Below are 14,451 nucleotides of genomic sequence, written 5' to 3'. Positions count from 1 at the left end.
TCATGTCCTGCTTGCAGGCCTCCCACAGGCATCTGGCTGGCTACTCTGAGAAATAGATGGGCATTTGTTCTGATCTTGTAAAGCTCTTCTTATGTTTGTAGGATGACCAGAAATGTGGGGATCAGGGTTTCAAATTCACAAACACAATCTGAATTCTATCTACTCATAACAGTTATTATGATGCATGCATGCTGGACACCTGCACAGAATTGTCTAATAATAATCTGAAGGACATTTGGTTCAACCCTTCTGTAAATGCAACAGTGTTATCCACATTAAGTACCCTTTACAAACTAGCTGGTATGATCAAGGCTGCAGTGTGTTCAAATTGTAAGCAGAAGCAAACATGGTGCACTATACAACTTTGTTTTCAAGCTTCAAGTAACAGCACCCATGAGACATGCATATATATATATTGCACCTGCAGATGCTCAAGGGGTTTAATTCAGATTTTGAAATATTCCCATAATTGCTTGCATGGTTTACTAACCATTCTGTGCGTAGGAAATACCACAGTCAGCAGTTAATTGTGCAGAATCAAAATATCAAGTAAGCTGTGTGGAAACATTGATAGCATAAAGAAGAAAGATAGCTCACAGGGCAGTTTTCCATCTGTATGTATAACTACGTATATAATATCAATTGTCTTCTCCTTTCAGAAAATTATTACCATTTCAGTGCATATGCTTGTGGATAGATAGCAGAATTACCCTCTGTAATGAGTGCAACCTGGTTCATAGAAACTTTAGGCCTAGTTCCACAAACAGCTGTTGAGGCGGTAAAGCTAGGTCCAGACTGTGCAGGCATGAACTCATATGACTGAATTCTCCTTCCCCAATTTACATTAAATCCACAGGGATTTTTTTGTATGAAGGATCATTTAATCATGTACTCCCATCTGCAGTTTGAGGTAGTACAGTTCAGGCAGAGGTTTACTACCTTATCTGTTGTTGGTTTTTGGAAGAAGCAAGCCTTAGTGTGCTACCAATGAAAGATGGCATATGAACTTGATCAGAAGCTGCCAAATGTATGCACTTTGCACAAAACTAGCTGTCTAGTCCTGTTATGTTGGGCGAGTTTCAGTTAGTAAGGCTTGAGGGTGCAGACAAGGTGCTTGAATTGGTCAGGGCAGCCACTTGCCCCCTTGGTTGATAAAAACTAGCAGGAAGGGGGCAGCTGGCTGGGCCAGGGAGATGTTTAATGCCTCCTTGTGAGAGAGAGTGGTCCCTGCCTGCTTCAAGCAGGCAATGGTAAAACCCCTCCTCAACAACCCCTCCTTTACATCTGCAAGTGTGGCAGTGGATGTACTGGACCGTTGTCTTGCCTTGGCAATAGACTGGATGAGAGCCAATAAACTGAAGTTCAGTCCAGCTAAGACTGAGGCACTGTTAGTGGGTGGTTCCTTAGACCAGATGGGTGGGACTTGATGGAGTTACAAATCCCTCTGAAGAAGCGAGTATGCAGCTAGAAGGTACTTCTAGATTCACTGCTGTCACTTGAGGCTCAGGTGGCCTTGGTGGCATGGAGTGTCTTCCATCAGCTTCAGCTGGTGGACCAGCGCCCTGTCTGGTGTCATGGACTGGCTGGATGCAGAGGAGTGGTGTGAGGCACAAGCTGGGGAACCCCCAGGGGAAGAAGGCTCAGAGCCAGGGGATTGGTGGTGGGACAACAATGAGTGGTCAGAGGGAGAAGAGGGAGCAGATTGGGGGGAGGTGGTGTTGGAAGCTGACGAGGTAACAGGGTTTAGTGAGCAGGAACAGCTCTGGCTATGAACCACTGCATCACAACTAAGGGTTCTTATTATTGTATGAGCTCTCTGTTGTTGACAGAAAAAGCATTTCAGACCTTATCTGTTTGACCTTGTATGACAGATAATAGCCACTATGCAGGAAATCACAAAGGTTTGACTGTCCATGCTTTTCTCATTTTCCAGTACGCTATGATCACAAGGAAAGTAACTTTCAACCAAATGCTATTTGGCCTGGCATGTAAATAGCAATAAGCTGCAGCAACTATCAGTGCCAGTTCTGTATCAGCCAAGGAATGAGCGGCATGGCTGTGTGACACAGGACATGCTGTATTTCACAAGAACACTATCAATGAACACTCCAAGTAACTGTCATCCTTTCATGATCTCATTAAATGAGGTATTCCAACTGCTAAGGCAAATGCATCTCTCAGTCTAATACAACAGACACGAAACCACACCAGCTGTTGTGGTACACTACATAAACTTACTCAGGTACTGTAGTTGAAACCATTTGCTATTTCCCCTAATAACCGAAAGTAATCATAAGCTGAAAGCAACTGGCTTGCATTATATTTATGAACCTGGATTTACTTTTCTCACCTATGTATAGAAAGTAAAAGCTAAGCAGAGAATAAAAGAAGTTCTTCAAGTTTGGGTTCATACGTTTGTTGTTGTTGTTTAGATTTGTATACCACCCTATACCCATTAGATCTGAGAGTGTTTCACAACATAAAAATACACAAAATACATAATTTATATTATTTATGGTGTGCACGTGAGGGCGGGCCTCTGCCTAGAAGAGATTGCAATTTAAAACTTGCCCATGGCAGGAAAGTAAAGACTGGGGTAAACAGGGCAGCAGTATATGATTCTTTCTGTTGCATGTGCTTTGACTTGGGCCGCATTCACACCATACATTTAAAAGCTCTATGATACAGTGGTACCTCGGGTTACAGGTTCTTCAGGTTACAGACTTCCCTAACCCAGAAATAGTACCTCGGGTTAAGGACTTTGCTTCAGGATGAGAACAGAAATTGCGCTGCGGCGGCACAGCGGTAGCAGGAGGCCCCATTAGCTAAAGTGGTAACTCAGGTTAAGAACAGTTTCAGGTTAAGAACGGACCTCCAGAACAAATTAAGTTCTTAACCCAAGGTACCACTGTACTACTCTAAACAGTTGTGGCTTCCCTCAAAGAATTCTGGAAGCTGTAGTTTGCTAAGGGTGATGAGAGTTGTTAGGAGACTCCTACACTTCTCACAGAGCTACCATTCCCTGTGAAGAGGGATTGACTGTTAAACCACTCTGCAAATTGTAGCTCTGTGAAGGGAATTGGTGTCTCCTATGTACCACTACACATTTATTTTACAACCTTGGGATCAGTCCTAAAACCAGCCATTTAGCATGTTAAAACCATTAGTCAAAAACTGGATAAAATCATGGCCTTTAGATAATGTGTGCATAGTCCATTTTTCTGCAAGTGATTTTCCCTGGCTTGCCCCACATTATGCAAATCCTCCTTTGAAATTAGAAAATCACAGTTCTGTAACTATGTAACCTATGTAACAGGGTAATAGAATGGGTAATGATGCATTAAGTAGTCTTGTGTAATAGCCTATTTAAAAAGGAATAGTCATAGAGGAAATATCTGCATGCTGTACATTACTTTAAGCGCTTAAACTGCTAAACCCCAAAGGTGTATTGGAGGTGTCTCTCTAAATCTCCTAACACAGAAATTATGAATGTGTGTTCATTGCATTTAATAAGGGTTTAGTTTCCAATCACACTTTATTTTGTGGCCCAAACATTCAATGAATACTTAAATGGAAAACAGCAGATACAGTAATCTATTTCATGCTACATACATTTGGAGTTTAAATGAACTGAGGCCATCATCAGCTACTGATTCTCATAAATGCAAAGTCCATGTCCCATTTTACAATTACTGCCAAGGGAGCTCTTGACTTTGCCTGCATAGGTCTAAATGAGCTTTTCAAGTCAGATGAAACTGCTGCAATTCTACATTTCTGTAACCAAGATCATATGCTTAAAAAAAAAAAAAATTCCAGTTGTGTCTATTGGATTTCTATAGAAGCCTTGTTCATATTGCACTGATGAACTGCTGAATTGTAAAGAGACACAGCGTTAGCAATTTACTGTTACACTGTAATAATTCAGGAACAACTTACCAAAAGCATCAAGTTCAAAACATATTTAAAAGGCTATTAACTAATGAATTACATATCTTTAGTGTCTACAATACCCAACACTGCTGCATTTATCTCAATGCCCTTTTAAAATGCTCCAGCATCAACTGAAATTGGCAATAGAAGTATCCAGGACTTCTTCCATTTTCTAAAAATGTTTGCTGTTTTATCACTGGGATCAACTGAATGGAATAACCAACAGACTATTTAATTAACAGGCCAATTACGTTTTTACTCTTTTATGCAAGGACATTTCTTTCTCAGTTTTTCACAGTACCTAAGCAGACATCTCAGTATTCTAGAAACAGGAACATCTGCCCAGCCCTTGAAAGGAATCTCAAGATTCCTGCTAATTTAATGTTATTGACCTCATAGCTACTTTCCCCTCAAGCAGTCTTGACACTTTGAGAAATGCATTGTTTTGACAGAAAAGCAGAGTTTGTATCATTAACATAATGTTTTAGGTTTAAAAATGTCTTAAAACTGGCTAGACACTACTAGAATGTCAATGAAATTTACGTTTCTTGCTCTCTGCCACCTGTTTAGACTTGGTTCTTGTAAACTGTGTTGGGAATAGTTTTATCATATCCATACTTCCCATAAATATAGCACCTATGACTTAGCTGGACCATAAAGAAGGCTGATCGCCGAAGAATGGATGCTTTTGAATTATGGTGCTGGAGGAGACTCTTGAGAGTTCCATGGACTGCAAGAAGATCAAATCGATCCATTTTTAAGGAAATCAGCCCTGAGTGCTCACTGGAAGGACAGATCCTGAAGCTGAGGCTCCAATACTTCAGCCACCTCATGAGAAGAGAAGAATCCCTGGAAAAGACCCTGATGCTGGGTAAGATGGAGGGCACAAGGACAAGGGGATGACAGAGGATGAGATGGTTGGATAGTGTTCTCGAAGCTACCAACATGAGTTTGACCAAACTGCGGGAGGCAGTGGAAGACAGGAGTGCCTGGCGTGCTCTGGTCCATGGGGTCACGAAGAGTCGGACGCGACTAAACAACAACAACAACAATGACTTAGCTGGATTTAGAAACTTTGCCTCCCCCGGCTTTTATAACTTAAATACAGTAAATTCATTTTTCCTGTCTGAGGGTATGTATTTGTTGCATGGAACAAATATTTAGGGGAGGGGGCAGCCAATATGTTGTTTCAGCATGCAAAGGGCAACAGTTTTTCTGTCACTCACTGCTACATGATGAAAAACTGAATCATAGTTATAATTCCTGAAAAGAAGTATTGCAGTGATTAAATACTGAAAATCCCAGATACTCAATCAGTAATATTTTACTTACAAAGATTTTCTGAGCGATGAAGTCACCCTGTACACGATTTGTAGAGGAACAAAGATGCACATCCATTGATAAATTTGAGAATGTGTCAACATACAGACACTTTGCAACACACCTCGTGTTGTAATCCTGCACTCATTTATGCAATTTTCAGACTGTAGATGTTAGTATTTTGCAGAGTACAAAAGACTGACAGCAATAATTGATGCTCCCATTATTTTCCTTTCAATAATAGAAATCTGTGTAAGCCAAATGTTTTTAGGATATGAAGAACAGGACTTGGCATAGATAGTGTAGTTTCAAATCCTAACCAATGAGCTCATCAACATTTCTCTCTTTCTTTCTTTCACACAGAGATATCTCTTTGAAATGAGAATGATGATAGTTATGCCATGCATTGGAGACCAAGCGCTATACATGTGATAAATAATAGCAAAATTCAGTCAAGCAAGAAAATCAGAATGACACAAGACATAAAGCCTAGTTTTCTTACAAGACAGACCACTTACAGATTTTCTCTTGTAAATCTTAACCAACTAAAGAATTGTGTTCCCTCTCTCAGATATTAAACTACATTTGTTCTTCTACAGTTATGATAGAAAAATGACACAAGTCAGCTATCAACAGTGGTCAGATTACGACATCTTGGGGACATGCATATGAAATGCAAAACAATATTAGATTACATATTCTGCAGTAGCAGAGATAAAACCATTGTCGAGGAAACTGTCATGAATTGCTGTTGGTTAAAGTTTCTTGCTAGTTCTTACCCTATGTAACATCACATGTCTGATTCAACAGATGATTTCAGAAACATACTCATTGTATTTCTGCCTGAAACACATTTACACTGAAATGTAATCAACTCCATTTGATTCAGACAAGAATTTTCTTCCGAGCTTTGAAATGTCACTTTTCTGTTTTGAACTTCAGAAAAGTCCCAAATTAGTTTAAATCAGGCCACCATAGTATATCTACTATAGATAAAGCAGTACTAAAAACCTAAATACATTCAACTAAAAATCATTTGCAGTATTTTAATGTCCCCTGCCCAACCAGAGTTGGGAAGTGGAGTCTCAGAGCTCCCCCTTGTGAGCTTTAAGTGTTCACAACATGGAACCAGACAGAGACAGCCTTGAGTTGCATCACCTATCTTCTGAGCTATAGTCTACCTGTGGGCACCTGTACATACGGGCTGGGGTGTGCTGCTATATTTGGAAACTGCATTACACCATATTGTCTCTTCTGTCATGATGACAGGAAAGGACCATAGCTCAGTTGTAGAGCATCTGCTTTGCATACAAAAGTTGCCAGGTTCAACTCGGGCATTTCCAGATAGATGTGGAAATGTCCCTTACCTGAAACCCTGGAAAGTTGCTGCCGGCTGTTGTTGACAATACTAAGCTAGATGGACCATTGATCTGACCCAATATAAGGCAGCTTTCTATGTTTCTATGACATGGCTGGTGCAGATGTTGCTCCTAAGTGTATATAAGTAGGGAAAGATTTAATAAATAGGCCATTGGTGTGTATTTGAAATTGCTAGCCCAATTCAAATTCCTTGAAGTACCACCTGTCTCCATATGAGAGGGCTGTCATACATCTGGATTTTCCTGGACATTACCGGGATTTCAAAGGCGGAATTGACGTCCAGGGGGAATTTCCAAAAGGCGGTGCTTTGTCCTGGATCTTAGACAAATCAATCAAAAAATCACAGGGTTGGTTTTTTTTGGCTCAACAACTACCATATGAACCTATTCATATATTAAGATACTGTATTCAGTACAGCACCACCTGCAGTTGCCCTATGGCCTTTCCAGGTTTCAACCTCAGTTTAGTGACCCACATCCATGCCTCCAAGCATGTGTCTAGCACTTCAAACGCCTCTCCAGATTCACATGGAACAGAGAGACAGAGCTGCGAGCCATCTACATATTGATGACACTCCACTCCAAATTTTAAAGTTAGATTTATATTTTAACAGTTTTATGCAGTTTTATACTATCAAGTGTCCTGGGAATATAAAACTGATAGGCAATATAAATAGATTCAAAAGAAGTAAATATTGATTGAAGCCAAACTATACATCAAATACAGTTTTGTGTAACTATTCCCAATCTTTTTTGTTTTTAAATAGAAAGCGGCATGTTTGGAGCATGGGGGAGTGGCTGCTTGACCCTTTGCCTTCAGGCTTAGTTAAGGAGTCCCTCCTTCTAATTTCTTTTGGGTGATGGGAAGATTAAGTGGTGAAATTGCCATCCATGCTACTTTTTTCTGGGGGGGATGCAGGGGTACACATACCCCTAAACATTTTGTGAATCTTTGTACTTTTGTCCATTTACTGTATTTATTTTTCCCGATTTGAACTATGAAATGGTGATTTTCTTGAATCAAAATGAGAGTACCCCTAAATTCTTTTTTAGAAAAAAAGTGTGTGTGTGTGTGTGTGAGAGAGAGAGAGAGAGAGAGAGAGAGGGAGAGAGAAACAGCAGGGGAAGTTTTATGGGACAGCTTGCAATGAGCCCACTAGGCAGGCAGAATCAGCCAGAAGCAGATTGTTATTAAATACAGTGGTGCCTCGCAAGACGAAATTAATTCGTTCCGCGAGTTTTTTCGTCTTGCGAAGCACGGTGTCGGAAAAGTTTTGGAAAAGCTTCAAAAATCACCAAAAACCTCAAAAAAGGCTACCACACTGCGTTCTATGAGTTGCTCCTCGAAGTCAAGTCACAACTGTATTAACGGTGTTAAGAAAAAGGAAACAAACTTGCAAAAAACAAGAAGCAAGCCCATAGGGAAATTCGTCTTGCGAAGCAGCTCAAAAACCGCAAAACCCTTTCGTCTAGCGAGTTTTTCGTCTTGCGAGGCATTCGTCTTGCGGGGAACCACTGTACTCTGGGTCCAAGCTCTATAGGACTTTTCAAAGGTTATAAGCTTGAAAATATACCAAAGTCCAATACAGACCTAACAGTACTGGCAAAATATGCTCCAAATAACAAAGCCCTGATAACTTCCTGGCTACAGCATTATGCACAACTGTAGTGTACTGTGGTTTCCAAACATTCCTGAAAGGCAGCCCCTTGCATGTGCATAACCAAATCTAACTAAAGCATATGTGGTAGTGGCCAGAGCTGTTTTCTCCACAAAAAGTAGCAGCTGGCACACCACCTGGAGCTATAACAAGCTGTATTTAGAGTGATATCCAGTGGTGGCATCCCACTTGTGGCAATGGACTTCCACCTACACAAATGGTACTTCCCCTTCCTGTCCTCCCTCCCCTTACCTGCTTCCCTCCTCGGCTGAGCCCTCTCCCCTGCAAGAACTGCTCCAGAGAGAATTTCAGCAAGAGTAGCTTCCATGATAAGCTACTCTTGCTGAAATTCTCTCTGCTACACAACGATTATTAAAGATGCAGAAGTCCTGTCCTCTCTCGCATTTGGCAACCCTATCTCCAATCACAACAAAGGGAAGCAGACAGAAGAGAAAGGTGGGTTTTAAAAAGGCATATTGATAATAAGGAAACTCTGTCACTTAGAAAGGAGTTTAGTCATCCATGGAGAGGCTCGGGACAGGACAAAAGTCATGCACCACACCCTCCCTCACTCCCTTAACAGAGCTTGCACGGTTACACGTCTTATATTGACAAAGTCACTATGCAGATCCAAGTGCTGGGTAACAGCTTTCAGTGGAAGGGCTGCTTTGTTTCTCTATGAAGTATACACATAAATGTTCACTTTCTTGAACATTTCCAAGTGCGCCACAGGTTGTTTGGAAGTCATCAGTGTGGAAGAAAAATGCAAACAAAATGAACTAGCAGCAGTCAAAACATTTTAACTCATTCAAATTTATCAAGGCAGCACAGAATAGGAAAGCACCTGAAGATTATTATCTACTTCTTTGTACTAAGGTAAAAAAAGTCCATACTTAAAACAAACCTGACAGAAACCACCAACATACAGCATGTTAAAGACATAAAACAAGAAGGATCAAAGTACATGATATCTGAAAATTTTGTGTTCTTTAACCATTCTGCTTCTCTTATAGGTTTAAATATCTATTTTTAAATGGCTCAATTTATGTATCCTTATTCTTTTATTTGTTGAGTTTGGATTAAGTATCCTCCTGTTCTTAACAAATTTTAAGAGTTTTCAGTGAAGTGCACATAGTTAAAATAAAGTGTCTTAAATGAACAGATGTAGTATGAATATCTAAGTACGTTACCTGGCCTTATTCATCTGTGGTTACTTATAATCAGTCTTTAAACATTAATACTAAATTACTGGGTTCAGTGCAAATGCCACATTAAGCACTTACCAAGACCACAGAGACTTGGTTTCACCTACCAAACACATTTTTTGAAAGTGTTATCTTACTATCCCACCAACTAAACCATAGCTTTCCAAGCTTTTCATGCTGGTGACTCACTTTTTATACATGCATCATTTCACAACACAGTAATTCAGTTTTACTAGCAAACTTGAGGTTAAACTAACCCCTTTCCAGGTGTGTTTGTGCGACACACCTACACACTGGAGCTAACACACTTAACGTGCCACTACACACAGTTTGGAAAGCTCTGAACTAAACACACTCAGTTGGATCCAGTTATTCATGCTTTAGTCTCAGTGATTTTGATGGGACTAAACCCTGACTAATTTAGTCTGGCTTTAAGCCATTAGTTGGATCCCACGGCAGCTAGACAAAGTGATTCATGATCTCTGTGAAATGTAAGTCCTAACAGAAGTCACTCTTTAAAATGAGCTTATGTTGCTTTGGTTGAAATTCTCTGAAAATGAAACTCCTTCTGAACTCCTGACACGAACTTGCAGCTCATTTATCATGACATCGGTAAATTTAGAGTTGAGTATTTGGACTTGGACTTAGTTTTGCCTAGATAACACATTCTCTGATGTCATAAGGCAATTAGAGCACCTGGGAATTTCACTGGCAGTAAAGTGAGTGCACTGCTAAGGCACCTTCCTTTCATCACTGTGAAATGCACTACATTATGAGAGCTTTGCAAAGCACTTTGAGAGCAAAATCATTCAGTAACTGGCTGACTGACCGAACCCAAAGGGTGCTCATCAATGGTTCCTCTTCATCCTGGAGAAGAGTGACTAGTGGGGTGCCACAGGGTTCTGTCTTGGGCCCGGTCTTATTCAACATCTTTATCAACGACTTGGATGATGGACTCAAGGGCATCCTGATCAAATTTGCAGATGACACCAAACTGGGAGGGGTGGCTAACACCCCAGAGGACAGGATCACACTTCAAAACGACCTTGACAGATTAGAGAACTGGGCAAAAACAAACAAGATGAATTTTAACAGGGAGAAATGTAAAGTATTGCACTTGGGCAAAAAAAAAAAAAAAATGAGAGGCACAAATACAAGATGGGTGACACCTGGCTTGAGAGCAGTACATGTGAAAAGGATCTAGGAGTCTTGGTTGACCACAAACTTGACATGAGCCAACAGTGTGACACGGCAGCTAAAAAAGCCAATGCAATTCTGGGCTGCATCAATAGGAGTATAGCATCCAGATCAAGGGAAGTAATAGTGCCACTGTATTCTGCTCTGGTCAGACCTCACCTGGAGTACTGTGTCCAGTTCTGGGCACCACAATTCAAGAAGGACACTGACAAACTGGAACGTGTCCAGAGGAGGGCAACCAAAATGGTCAAAGGCCTGGAAACGATGCCTTATGAGGAACGGCTAATGGAGCTGGGCATGTTTAGCCTGGAGAAGAGGAGGTTAAGGGGTGATATGATAGCCATGTTCAAATATATAAAAGGATGTCACATAGAGGAGGGGAAAAGGTTGTTTTCTGCTGCTCCAGTGAAGCGGACACGGAGCAATGGATCCAAACTACAAGAAAGAAGATTCCACCTAAACATTAGGAAGAACTTCCTGACAGTAAGAGCTGTTCGACAGTGGAATTTGCTGCCAAGGAGTGTGGTGGAGTCTCCTACTTTGGAGGTCTTTAAGCAGAGGCTTGACAACCATATGTCAGGAGTGCTCTGATGGTGTTTCCTGCTTGGCAGGGGGTTGGACTCGAGGGCCCTTGTGGTCTCTTCCAACTCTATGATTCTATGATTCTATGAGATCCATGCTGAACTTGTTGCCATAATTGGTTCATGTTCATTGGAGGTCTCTAGAGCATCAGTGAATTACACCTAGTGGGATCAGTTTCAGCTGTTGCAACCTGAGGGTGTGGATATGATGCTTGCAGCAATGAGGCAAACAATGTGCCCTCTTGGTCCATTATGGCTCATAAAATCTAGCAGGAGGCGGTTGACCGGATGGCGCAAGAGAGTGGTCAGGAGAGAGTTATACCCACAACCTTGAAAGAAAGAGTGATGAGGTCTTCCCTGGATCCAAGTTTTAGAAAACTACCACCCAGTCTCTAATATTCCTCTCCTGGGCCTTTAAAGTGGTGGTTCCCCGTTTGAGGATTGCCCTCCCTAGTGAAGTGTTCCGGTGCCCGTAATTATTAATTTTCAGGAGGAATTTGAAAACCTCCCCATATACCCAGGCATCCGGTGGCCAATGAATACTGTCCCTGTCAACCAGGGATCACTAGATGGAAGAATGTTCAACTGGAACTGATGTGGATGTTTTTAACGTTTATGCTTATTGTTATAATATATGCACTGTTGTACATTTAAAGTCATGAAAAGTTCACAGGTGTCCTGGGTAGGTATACATTAACCATCCAATAGAACTCTTCCAACACCCCCTGGAGATTTATATTGCTCGGCTCACTGCGTGTTTTTGCAATGGGAATTAAAACTGCCCTCAGATATTTTGGCTGCTGTGAGTTTTGTTACTGTTTGTTCATATTGCTTTACTGGTTTTAACATATACAACTCTAACCAACACTGTTCCAAGCTAGTGCTTAATAGAATATTGTTTTTCCTCAGTGTATAGCAGAGATTGGGAACCTGTGGCCCTCCAGATGTTGGAACGACAACTCCCATCATCACAGATTATTGACCATGCTCACTGGGGCTGATGGGAGTGGGGAGTCCAATAACATATGGAAGGCCATAGGCTCTGCACCATTTATGTATAGGAAGCAGTTTGCAATGAAGGATTTCCTCTTTTTGTATACACATTCATTTATGGTCAACTTCCCCCTCCAGTCTCCCATTTATGATCTTCACTATTGTACTTTCTGACCTTTCATAGAATCTCAGTTTGTTGCTGTGTGCTCAGTGCAAAGAGTTCATGACTCAAGGGAGTAAGTGCATCACTTACTCCCACCAGTTCTACATGGGTAACCTAGAGAAGTTGAGAAAATCTCCAGGGTACCTAAGCATCACATCAGTTACGTTCTATTGAGTTCCCATTTCCAAGGCAACAGATGTGTTTCTTCTGAGGAGAATAAAGATCTTAGAGTGGGTAACATAATACCAGGGAAGTGGAGGGGGAAACCCTTAGAAGAGATCTTAATCTCAGATGGATCAGCTGATCTACAACTGTCTCATACATGACTGGATAAGTATCAGTTTTTAATTTGTTTTTAATTTCTTCTCCTTTGGGAGAAGAAACGCCAGTTGGAAATAATTTATATAAATAAACATGGAAAAAGTGAGGGCATGGGGGTTGGTTTTTTTTTACGTATGAGCTGGTAGAGTTTATACAGAGGAGGACAAGCAAATGCTGTGTTTGCTTGTAGAAAGTTGCCCCATGCAAGTGCTGCATCTCATCATATACCTCTTTCAAGGCAGTGCCAGGATATGGTGACGGTTGCCATACTTCTGGAATTTCCCGGACACATGTGGAATACTGCTGTCTCTTGCAGTGTCTAGGTGGACAATTTTGCCAAAAAACAACTTTTCTGTCCAGATTTTCACTGTTTGAAATATGGCAACCCTACCCTATGTGCCGACCAGGTTTAAACAAACCTACTTCTGTGGTGGAGCACAATAGAAGATTCCCATCAGAATCATTCCTATGTTCAGAACTGATTGCTATATTAATGGTTTTATAAATACAGTATAATAAGTAAATGTGAATGTATCTCTCTAGTACATAAAGCTGTGGCAAAGTTTGAGCTGGAAAGCAGGAAGTTCTGAAACAAAAACAGCTAGATAACATCAGCCATCTCATACTGAAGACACATTCACCTGGCTGCTAATTTCACTACAGCAAGCCTGGTCTGGTTTCACTGAGTCACACACAAATACAGAGTTGCCTATCCCAGCTAAATGTGCCAATCTGAGCCAATCTAAGCCAATCACCGTAACTTGGTGTTACTTCCCTTACAATCATCACCCAATCCACTGGAAACGAAGGAGTGTTGATTTTTACTCAATGAGTTGACAAATGCAATGTACTGAAATGGGAAAACTAGGCCACAGAATTGACACACCTTCTAGGCAGTCAATCTGACATATCTCTGATTCATGCATCACACATTTATTCAGTTGCCACAGCCAACTATTTCTTGGGGCATTTTGCACTCATTTACACATAACATAGTTTTGTCCTTTAACCAAGTCAATACAGACAGCACACATTAAGTGGGTGATCAGGGACCACGGGCAGGTAATAAATCTAATTAATAATAAATAATAATAATAATAATAACAGTAGTACTAATAATGCTTCAGTGAAGGCCCATTCTAAGGGATTTTGTATTACCATATAGGTAGAACACATCATCTTTCCTTTCTATGATGTGGCAAAACGCATAAACCAGTCCAAAACTCTGTCTTACGTACTGGCTGCAGATTGTTAAGTGACTCCATTGTCATTTGCAGATTCTCCCAGCCACCTACCTGGGAGAAAGTTTAAATGGCCCAACCGCATGACTGGGGGCTGCATGCACAGGCCTTTCCCAAAGAACTGACATTGTGCCTGAACAGGATTCAATGGGAAAGCCCCACCTATGTAGGTGGGTTATTTAAAAATATTGTCCCAGTCAGGGTAAGCGATGTGGTTCCCATATGGCTGTGAAAACATCTAGAGAACATTTGACTTCTGGAACAAAGACTTGATCATTTACTATAGGGTAGACATGACTTCGTCGCCAGGCTGCTCAGTTTACAGTGACGGTTCCATTCATACGATAGCTGCTCCTAATTTAGAGCAAAATCAGATCAAAAGCTCATTAACTGGAAGACAAAGGAAATTTTGCTTAGCAGGGAGACAAATTAGATTTATTTTCTTTTGTATAGTTGATAGACT

At 40.9% G+C, this 14,451-nt stretch overlaps 1 protein-coding gene and 1 long non-coding RNA gene across 3 annotated transcripts in view; one reads left to right on the top strand and one right to left on the bottom strand.

Annotated features, from left to right (window-relative positions):
• The window catches only part of TMCC3 (transmembrane and coiled-coil domain family 3), a 92,923-nt gene that overhangs the window by 45,615 nt on the left and 32,857 nt on the right, over positions 1-14,451 (bottom strand). The gene's annotated exons all lie outside the window — the stretch shown is intronic.
• Positions 1,281-5,057, top strand: LOC308596149. Its single transcript, XR_014012368.1, has 2 exons — positions 1,281-2,147; positions 4,564-5,057. It is a non-coding gene; the product is annotated as an uncharacterized lncRNA (long non-coding RNA).

The sequence above is a fragment of the Podarcis bocagei genome, assembly GCF_964188305.1.
Source record: "Podarcis bocagei genome assembly, chromosome: 10".
Classification (NCBI taxonomy): Eukaryota; Metazoa; Chordata; class Lepidosauria; order Squamata; family Lacertidae; genus Podarcis; species Podarcis bocagei.
The sequence above is the reverse complement of the archived record's forward strand: the minus strand, read 5'-3'. Positions and strand labels throughout refer to the sequence as shown.